Source organism: Setaria viridis, chromosome 7 (genome assembly GCF_005286985.2).
Source record: "Setaria viridis chromosome 7, Setaria_viridis_v4.0, whole genome shotgun sequence".
Taxonomy (NCBI): domain Eukaryota; kingdom Viridiplantae; phylum Streptophyta; class Magnoliopsida; order Poales; family Poaceae; genus Setaria; species Setaria viridis.
In genome coordinates, this window is record NC_048269.2 from 12083494 (window position 1) to 12095030 (window position 11537).

Genomic DNA, 11537 nt, shown 5'->3' on the forward strand with positions numbered 1-11537 from the left:
AAAACTGATGAGCGCGGTTTCCTATTTGGGATCCAGCCTTGCTGGCTTCACTTTTGTTGGCCCCGATTTGTTTTCTTGGATTTCGAGTTCTATCGGATGAAGTTTCTTTGAAGCTGAGAAAACTTGTTGCATGGGGCTAGGTGCTTGAGAAGTTGCTGCAATCTCCACGGCTTCGATGTCGCATTCGTAAGATCACCTTAGGTCTCCTCATAGCGTTAATTCTCCCTTGGGCCCTGGCATCTTGAGTACCAAGTAGACGTAATGTAATATAGCCATAAACTTAGCCAGAGCTGGTCTCCCGAGTATGGTGGTAAGAGGTTTCAAAGTCGGCGACTTCAAACCTAATGTACTCAGTTCGGTAATGTTCCTTAGTGCCGAAAGTTACTGGTAGGACGAGTTGGCCTAGTGGTATGGTTGCATTTCCTGGTACAATCCCGTAAAAGGGTGAGTCTGTTGGAGTGAGCATGTCCGTGATGTCAAGACACATTTTTCTTAGTATTTTGGCGAAGATGATGTTGAGTCCGCTTCCACCATCAATGAGTACTTTGGTCAATCTTGAGCCTGTGACAACAGGGTCGAGTACTAGGGGGAATCGGCCTGGTTCTGAGAAACTTGTCCATTGATCCCTTCTGTTGAAGGTTATGGGTAGCTCAGACCATTTTAGTGGTGTTGGATCTGCTGGTTCGATGGCCATAATTTCTCTGAGTACCAGTTTGCTGGATCGTTTGGATGCGGTACCCGGGATTCCACCAAAAATTACGTTGACTGTTTTGGAGGCAGTCTGGAAGTCTCCCTCGCCGTCTTCATCCATATCAACTTTGTTTTTGCCCTTATCTTTTTTCTGATTATATTCTTCAGGAGGTGGTGGTGCGGGTAAATCTTGCATTACTCGGCGCATGTTGTAGCAATCTATCGCTGAATGTTTGCTATTTGGGTGCCATGGGCATTGTTTCTTGAGTAGTTTCTGAAAGCACTCGATGACGTCTATTTCTGAAATGTCGACTATAGTAGCCTTCTTTTCGAAGAATCGGTGTAGGTAGTCACACAGTGTTTCGCCTTCTTTTTGTTTTACTTGACTTAGGTCGATCTTGTTGCCTGGTTGGGTCATGGAGCCCACGTAGTTGTTGGTGAAAGCTTTTGTCAAATCTTCCCAAGAGTCAATTGTTCTAGGTTTGAGTGATTCAAGCCACGTTAGAGGCGCGGGTTCCATGCATATGGGAATATGGATGACCTTTGTGTCGTCGTTGCCTCTGGCTGCTTGAATTGCCAGCGAGTATCACCGGCGCCATTGAACTGGGTCTTGCTTGCCATCATACTTAGTGATTCCTGTTGGTTTGAATTTTTTGGGTAACCTTGTCCTCATTACCCGCATTGTGAAAGCAGGAAAATGGTTATAGTTGTCAACTTCGCATTCGTGTTGGCGACAACTATTGATTACTTCCCGTAGATCGCTGAAATTTGATACTTCGTGATTTTTCCTGCCATGGCGAGGACTTTTTGTAGAGTTGGTGCAACTGGCATCTCCGGCGTCTTTATGTCGTATTGAGGCCTCGCGTTTGCTCTGTCCTTGGCTATGTTGCCTTGGTTGGTTGACTACTTCGTTGTTGTTTCTTTGAGCTCCATGATGGCCATTGTTGACTGTGGCACCCCTACTGCCCTCTCGATGGGCCGAGTTGTGAGGAACATATGGGATTGGTGATTCTTTATCGAGTAGTTTGTAAGCTTGTTCTGCGAGTTGTGCGATTAGTCCATTGCCTCGCTGTGCAAGTTGAGCTGTTATTTCATTATCTCTGTCTTGAGGTATGAGAGTTGATATAAGATTGATTGAGGCAATTGCTGTGAGTGGAGCGTTGTGCTCTTGGGCTTGTACTGCGTCAAATGCTTTTTCAAGGTTTGTGATAGGAATGTTTGTGGCTAGTAGTTGTCGACGTTCAGCCCAAGTAATGTTTCGTGCCCTTCTTTGGTTTCCTTGCTCGGAAGTTTCGTCTTGCGGGGCATTAGCCGATGACTCATCCTCTGAAACGTTATTGGGCCGTGCTATCTGTCGAGGGGTTCTCTGTTGGCTAGTACCCACATTATTATTTTGAGTGATGACGAAAATTTCTCTGTCTGGGTAGTAGCTTCCAGAGCTTGATGTTGCGATTTCTGTAGTGCTTTCCTCGCGGTTTGAAGTGAGCAGGACGCCTTCTTGATACGGGAGGTTGTCTATGTGAGCGACAAGGCCTGACTCATAGTCATGGGTAAGGAAAGATGGCCTCACCCCCAGCTAATAAACGAATCTGCCTTGTGGGGTTGAAGTAACTACAAGACCTTGAGCCGGTCCTGATAATGGAATTTCTTGGACGTAGTCCATGTCGAGGTCGCAGTCCCTAACTTTCCCGTGTTCGAGTTGGGTTCAAGTAAGAAGACCTTGGTAGACTTCGGCTGTGTTGCAGAGTCTGTATTGGAATTGTCTTTGAGCCGAAATTGACTTGCGAGGTGACTAGGGCTTTAGCTTGTGCCAACTAGTCCGAGTTGAGGTCGAGTCCGAACCGTAATCGAACTCGGTGTTGTTGACTTTAAAATTTTGGTTTTTCTCACCAAAATCTTCTGTCTCTTGCTGAAGAAAGCTTTCGTCGAGAGGTCCCTTCCCCTGGATGCTGATGATGTGGCACTAAAACGATCTAGCACCATCGGCGATGCAAAGCTAGGATCCAAAAACAAAGGTTGCACCCGCCTCAAAGGTGAAAGCAGGCTTGATAATGACAGATGCAATCGAACTCGCGCGGAGAAACTCGGTGACTGCCCCTACCTGGCGTGCCAGCTATCGATGTTTTAGACCGGCAACCTGCCTAGGGGGTACCCTAGGTGGTCTTTTGTGCGGTGGGTGTTGTCGAGAATCAAGGAGTCGATGGTGACGCAAGGAACACGATTTAGATAGGTTTGGGCCACTAGATCGCGTAATACCCTACGTCCTGTGTGTTAATTGTATTGAACTTAGATGAGTTGTCTGGAGGGGGTCCCTGCCCGCCCTTATATGATCGGGGGAGCAGGGTTATAGGGTAGAAACCTAGTCAGGTACGGTTACTGAGTCCTACTCGGTCTAGACAGAGTAGTTTCCTTATGTATACCAACTAGTCTTCAAGAGTCCGAGTGGGCCACGCTCCTCTGCCGCGTAGCTCCCGAGCCTTTGATCACATCTGAGTACGCCCCTGAGTGGGCTGTTTAGGGCCTACTCATGGGCTTGGGATGTATGCTCGACAGTAGTCGCTGGTGTGGAGGACGGCGCCGAAGGGGCCCTCGAACAAGAACATCATCGAGCGAGGTCGGCGGATCTGGGAAGTGGTTGGCGTCGAAGGCGGGGAGGGGCATGTTGTCCACGGGGAGCGAGCATGCCGCAGTCGGGCCCGCGTTGGCCGCTCCCACCGCGACACCTGCGGCGGACGCCTCGTCGACAGCCATCATCGGCGAGGTCAGCGGATCAGGGTTCGCGGTGACCGGATCTAGGACCAGAGGTGGGGGGGAGGCGCGGCCGCCGGATGTGGCGAGGGAGAGGAGAGGAGGTGCGGCCACCGGAGGTAGCGAGCAAGGCGCGGCCACTAGAGGTTGGGAAGGGGCAGTGGATAGGAGGCGGGACGCTGCGGAGAGGAGGCGTGGATAGGAGGGCGGCGGCGGATAGGAGGCGGGGGGCTGCGGAAAGGAGGAGGGTGCTGCGGCTGGAGCGGAATGGAGAAAGGGGAGGAGCTAGGGTTCTTGGAGTGGCTAGTCTTTTTATACCATGAGGTTGCAATCACAACCGTCGGATCAGCGATAAACGGCCAGAAATAGTTGGGCCATTTGGGCTTGGTTCGTTCCTTCTCTTCTTAATGTTTTTTCTTTTTCTCTTTTTTATTACACCATTGTAAAGTAACATACAAAAATAATTATCTTAAATATACCAATATATTTTGAAAATGTAATAAACAACATCTAAGTTGTCATGTAGGAGTTTTATTAATTTTTGAATATAATTACTATTTTTATCATTTAAATGATTTTCTAGTGCTTATTGAAAGTAACTCCAAGTTGAACTATGCGTATCTCCGATAAGACTTGAAAAATTGCAAAAAAAATATATTTGGGCTCATATATTTCATTATAGCCCTTGTCTTGGAGATAGAGGAAAAATTCAATTGTCTTCTAGGAACAATTCAAACTTCTATCTCCAAATTACCACATAATAATATCTAAATTTGATCAAAAAATTCTACAAGTGGAAACATATTTTGTGTCTATAAGCTTCTCATAAAATTTTTACAAGATTTTATTAAACTTGTACTATATATTGTTTACAAATGGATATATCTCTCGCATAGTTTCTACTAGCTCAAGTCAAACTTTGAGATTTAAGTAGCACTTTCCATAATCGAACTTGTACGCACCTCAAAATTGGACACAACCTTACCTTTACCATGTTATTGACATTTTTGGATTTACATTACCACTTGTTGTGCAAAAAAGTTATTTTTCTATCTCCGAAGTACCACATAATAATTACAATAATATCTAAATTTTATCAGAAAATTCTACAAAATGACAGGACAACATATTTTGGGTCTATATGGTTGACATAAAAGTTTCATAAGATTTTACAAAAATTGGAGTGTACGTTGTTCATAAAATGGATAGACCTCTCACATTGTTTCATACAACTCAAGTCAAACCTTGAAATTTGAAAACCTCGTAATATGTTCAAACTCGTATGCACCTCAAACTTGGACACAACCTTACCTTTACCTTATTGTTGACATTTGTGGATTTACATTGCCACTTTTTGTGAAAAAAGTTATTTTTCTATTTTTTAACTAACTAATTAATACACCCCTGTGAAGTAACTTGCAAAATAATTATTTTATATACCCCTAACTATATTTTTACATGTAATAGACAATATCTAAATTGTCATGTAGAAGTTTCAAGAATTGTTTAACACATTTAGTATTTTCTATCATTTAAATGAATTTCTACGTGCTTATCGAAAGTAATTCCAAGTTGAACTATGTGTACCTCCAATAAGATTCAAAAAATGCACAAAAATTATATTTAGATTTGTATGTTCAATTCTAGCCCATATATTGAAAGTAGATGATATACCACCGCAAAGGACAACAAAAGCGTGGCTTACCAAAACAGTGGTGTTCGCATAGAGGCGATTAATACATCCGCGAAGAATATAACTTACTACGGTTTCATAGAGGAAATATGGGAACTTGACTATGGAGAGAATATCCGGATCCCCGTCTTTCGGTGCTAATGGGTCAAACACCCAAATGGCGTTATAGATGATAATTATGGGTTGACACTTGTAGACCTAGCCAATGTAGGTTACAAAGATGACTCATGGGTACTCGCTTAGCATGTCACACAGGTATTCTATATAACCGACCCTATGAATGCAAAGAAGCACATTGCCATCTCCAGAAAACAAAGGATCCTTGGAGTTGAAGGTGTAGTGGACATTGAGAATTACAATCAGTATGAGCAATTGGACCTTTTAAAAGACCATGAACGATGAATCAAGTGTGTTGAAGCAAACATTGATAAATCCATGAAGCCATGGTTATGTACTGACTGTGAAGGAAGAATTGTTAAAGGATAAATTACATTTATTTTCTCTTATATTGCTTGACTAATTAATATTCTTGTAAGACTTATTAATTATCTTGTAAGACTTTATTAATGTGTATTAGACTCACAAGAAATCTGTTAATCTGTAAAGAATTTTCTGTGACAATTTCAGAGAACATCACAGATTTGCAAATGATCCATTCGGGCTCCAGTAAAAGGTTGTGTCCATTTTTGAGGTGCATATGAGTTCGAACATCTAAAATGCTACTTAAATCTTAATGTTTTACTTGAGTTAATTGAAAGTATGTGAGAGATGTGTCCATTTGTAAACAACATATAGTACATCTTTAAGAAATCTTGTAAAACTTTTATGGTAAGCTTATAGACCTAAAATATGTTGTTATGTCAATTTGTAGAATTTTCTGGCCAAATTTAGATATTATTGTAATTATTCTGTAGTAATTCGGAGATAGAAGTTTGAATTGTCCCTAGAAGACAATTGAATTTTTCATCTATATCCAAGACATGGGCTATAATGAAACATATGAGCCTAAATATATTTTCTTTGCAATTTTTCAAATCTTACCGGAGATACGCATAGTTCAACTTCTTTCAATAAGCACGTAGAAAATCATTTAAATGATAAAAAATAGTAATTCTATTCAAAAATTAATAAAACTCCTACATGACAACTTAGATGTTGTTTATTACATTTTAAAAATATATTGGTGTATTTAAGATAATTATTTTTGTGTGTTACTTCGGTGCAACAAAATGAAAAAAGAAAAGAAAAACAATAAGCAAGAAGGAATGAAAGATGGCCTGTTTGTGCCCAAATGGCCCAACTATTTCCGACCGTTCATCGCAGATTTGACGGCTCTGATCATGTTCCCATCATATATAATGTGATCCTCAAGCCAAACCCTAACTCACTCCTCCCTCTCCCTCCCCCGACTGCGCCTGCCTCCCCCGACGCCTCCCTCTTCCTCCCTCAGATCCGTCACCACTCCCATCTGTCCCACAGCTCCTCTCCCGCAGATCCACCCACCCTCCTCCCGCTTTCCTCCCGCGGTCGGCCTCCTCGCCTACCCCGCCCTCCTTCCATGATCGGCCTCGTCCTCCACCTCTAGCCGCGCCTCCCCCACCCTCCTCCTCCCGCCGCCGGCCTCGTCCTCCACCTCCTTACGCGCCTCCCTCGCCCTTCTCCTCCCGCGGCCGGCCTCATCCTCCACCTCCGGCCACGCCTCGCTTGCCCCCCTACTCCCGCGGCCGGCCTCATCCTCCACCTCCGGTCGCGCCTCCCTCGCCCTCCTACTCCCGCGGCCGGCCTCATCCTCCACCTCCGGTCGCGCCTCCCTCGTCCTCCTACTCCCGCGGCCGGCCTCGTCCTCCACCTCCGGCCGCGCCTCCCTCACCCTCCTCCTCCCACGGCCGGCCTGTTGACGCAAAAAATCGGTCAATGGCCCTGACTCCTGCGTCGGACACACGACCCGGGAGAATCTACTTAGCTCCTGTTCGGGTGATCGCCCTGGTGCGGTTCGCGCGGCGTGCCAGTCAATCTGACCTATTGATTGACAAGGAAGAAAAGATATCAAATTCCAGAGATCCGATCAGCTGAAGTTCCGATCTATTCCAAAAGATATATCAGCGGATTGGCCCATTTTATATAAAGATGACCGTCTATAAAACAGCCGATAATCACGTGGCAATTGTAAAAGAAACTACTGGAGTACCTAAACAATGCTACAGAGACAACGCTTGAAACAGATCTAATCAGCTGTGTGATAATAAACAAAATATTGATATAGCCGATAATTCATGCCTCAAGCTAGATAATTGATGATAAAAACAAAAAAACATGTAAAACCTATAATTCTAGTAAATATCGATAACTAGTGAATAAATCTAAACAAAACAACAACGATGCGCCCGAAGTTAAAGCTTAGATATTACTTGATACGCGGAACTTACAAATTCGTCGGAGGTCGTGTTGATGCAGCCCTGCCAACTCGTACGAACTCGTGAAAAAAAAAGAAGGTTTGGCGAAGTCGCCGACTTGAAAGTAAAGTTGTGTGAAAAAGTTGATTTGTATTGAGGGTTGTTTGTTATTTTACAAACCTCACGAGGCGCCTATTTATACCCTATTACAACTGATTTCCTAACCGACTATGATTTTATCTCTTATTCAAAATAACAGAAATTTACATATGGATATAGCCCGCATCGGAGTCGAACACCAATCAATTCTCTATGGGACAATCCCTATCTTCATCTTGTCACCGCCTTGGCCCATTCAGGCCCATATCGGCCGAGCTGCTCTGGCTTCCAATCGGCCAGCCCTCATCGACTTCCTCGGCTAATCGGTCGAAACGCTGTAGCTCTATCGGCCAATTCCTCCAGCCACAGCTCCTTGTTTAACGACATCGACCACTTTTTCTCTTCTTGACGCCAACCCTAACACCTGTCAAAAACCGGCGTCAACACGGCCTCATCCTCCACCTCCGGCCTCCCTCCCTGTCCCTCCCTCAGCTCCAGGCGCCTCCCTCCTTGTCCTTGTTCGAGTCACCGCCGCGCGCTCTAGAGTCCCCTTCGCTTCCTTCTCTCCATCAGGTGCAGCCCTCAACTCCGGCCCATGGCGGCAGCAGCAGGTGTTGCACGTGCGCGAGGTGCGGCAAGGGGGGATGCATCGCGGTGGCAATGGGGATCCTGAGGGACCAGCGCCATGGGCTCCATGCCGGAGGGCTGCAAGTGTGTCACCTGCATCGGCGCGCCCGTGGCTGACCCGCGCCACCGAGCACGGCTTGGCAAGGGGTCCTGGCTGCTCGCGCGGGTGCTGGCGCCAGCAGAGCTAAGATAGGTCATGCCTATCCTATTCTTCACAAATAGCAGCAGCGGCTGTCTCTTTACTCTCTCGGTTTCCTGCATCAGCGCATGCACTTCTATTCTCTATTCTTTGTTTTCCGTGTGCAGGTTTCAGACTGACAGTGGCAATAGGCGAGCATCTCATCTTGGTGTTCGACAGAAAACCATTAGTAGGCTTGACATCTTTAAGGGTAATCACAGTGAGCTTGCAATATTAGAGTGATTCGTGTTTCGGTCAACTACTAGCAAGCAAGTTCATTGCGCTGTGCCGATCTTGTGCATGTGTTGACTGCCAGGAGCTCTCTAGCTTTATCTAGTCTTTGATGAGCAAGTCAAGTATTTACTTGTACTTATGTGCTTTTAGCAGTTCTAAACTCTAATTACTAGGTGTAAATGTGTAATGTGTAAATAACCAATCAAGTCCAATTCACCGCATAATCTTTTATTGCACTGGACTAACAGTAACTGAAAGTGTCTGAATGGTATACTTAACGTGAACATGGTATGGTATGTTGGGTCTGCAATATTAACTCACTTGTTTTCTATTCATTTTGTTATCCCTTGCTCCACTCACTTCTCAAAGTACACTGATGTATGCATTCTGATGTATGTGTCTATCTCGACCATGATCTATGATCACAACATCATCTATCTTCCATCATAGTCCGATATATTGTGATTCATTTCTGCTTCTTTTGGCAACATCAAGAAGGACATCCTGGAAGGTAGTTAAATGTACCTATTTATATCAATAACATGTATGTACTATTGCTGCTGCTTTTGGGGGTCATTACATAACCAGTCCCTTATTTATTTGCTTTTTGCGGATTTCTGTGATGAATGCTCCCTTATTTATTCAAGATCCACTCCTTGTGATATGCTCATGTAGTTTTCTTTTGTAGAGATCTAGATTAGTGCAGTAGCTCATGCTGGTATATGTTGATTGGTGAGTTAGGATAGAACAGTTAGTAAACCTATTTTCTCTAACATCTAACAAATGCAATCAGTTTTTGAGGTACAATCTACTGTTTTTGACTTGTGCAGATTAGATGAATATAATCGTGTGAAGAATACTTTCCTAAATTCATTTAGCTGCTTATATACATTTCAATTTTTATTTATGCTCAATGTAGCATGGACCTTATGTATATAGCTTCCTTTTGTACGTGGCCCATGAATTAAGTGTATAGCTTACACAGTTTAAGAGCCAGTGGTCCTGAACATGTGACCTAGATAACGCAATTATAAGAAAGCAACAATTATGGTTTCATTCTTCGATGTCTTGTTGGTTTCAGGCCTTGAATACTGTTGGGAGCACGAAGTGGAGGGTTAACAAAAGAGTTCTTAGTATCATTGACAGAATACGGTCATGTGGTGGCCGGCTTGCTGACCTGGTTGATCGCACTGATGTGAGTTGCCATTTAATTTGTCATGAGATTGTGTTATGACTATTTGATAGCGGTGAATAGTTTTGAATCCAAGCTGACATGTTTCGTATACTCAAGTTCCATTACCTGAGGAGCCTGACACTGAAGATGAAACTGTGCTAAAAAATTGGAGGTGGCACACAAGGTCAGTTAAGAAGGCAAACACTGAAAGGCATGCTTAGAGATGTGATGTTGAACTGGAACATGTTGTAACAGACTATAAGGGGTATTGCTATTGTTATTGGTACAGTTAATACCTAAGATTCTGTTTGCTGTTGTATCTGATTGAATGTAAACCTGAGATTGTATATGTGATTTTGGTTGATGGATTGATATAATTTGGTTTGTATTCCGGGCTGTAATGATCATTGTGATATATGGGCTGAGAAATTAGATTGCATTTGGTGGGCTCAAGGCCTATTTAGTGGGTTTTGATCTGATATAGTGGGCTGAAAAAATGGCCTAATTGAGTGGCCCAGTTCTAAAATGGGCTGTGAATGCCACGTCACTGTCCATATCACTAGCAACGTCACCGGCCATATCACCAGCCATATCATCGTCCATGTCACCAGCCACATCATCAACCATATCCACGTCACTGTCCGCCACGTTGCAACCATCTGTGACGTTTATTTTCGTCATAAAATATTGGGCCTGGGCTGGGTTGCACGGGTCTGAAGGTGGTTTGTGACAGTTAACGTCATAGATTGTGCTGATCTGCGACGATAACCAAGGAAATGTTACCTGAGTTAATCTGTGACGCTCAATATATGACATTATCTGAAATCGTCACAGATGCTGCTTTATGATGGTTTTTCAGTGATCTGTGATAGATTTGGCTCGTCAAAGATTAACAGATTTCTTGTAGTGACTTTATTATCTTGTAACTTATTGCCAGCATAAGAAAAGGGTAGGGGTACATCCATGCCACAATACAATATAACCAGTTCTGATAATAGTGCAAGTTATTACATCAATAATTAAGAGTCCTAGACAGAACAAGTTCAAATGCATAAGAAAAGGGTAGCAGTACAACCATGCATGTTACATATTTCATACTCTGGCTCACCTCCTTAGATATGGAATATAGTTAATGCCTCCAATCGTCCAGCCTAGAACTACATCAAAACAAGTGAGAGCACAGATGATTGCACTCCCCTTCGCTTCACATGAACGACCACGTAGATTACTATAAATGGAGAACATTGGAGACATTAACTGATGTGGCCTAAAGAAAGTAAGTTTCGACTTGGAACCTCAACTCTGGGGTGAACACCGGGTGTCCCCCCATGTAAGTTAAATGAAGCGTATCCAGAACTTGATCTAGAATCGCACGAAGGCTCGCTTCGGCAATGGTATTACCATGAATGATATCTTATAGAAGATGATAAGAACATGATGAAAGTTAAAAGATGTAACACTACTAAAGTTAAAAGAATGATAAAAGAATGTTCCATACCATGTCATGTAGTCGAGAAAGCCTCTCAGTAGTCATAATCACATTGTTGTCTCCCTCCTCTAGGCATCTCATTCGAAACCATGAGAAGTCTGGCACAAAATACCCATGATGGTTAAGCTGCTCTAGGCAGGCCTCCACGACGGTCCTGTCAACAGTCACCATAAATGCCGCTGCCTACCCCATGCGGCAATTGAAACTATTGG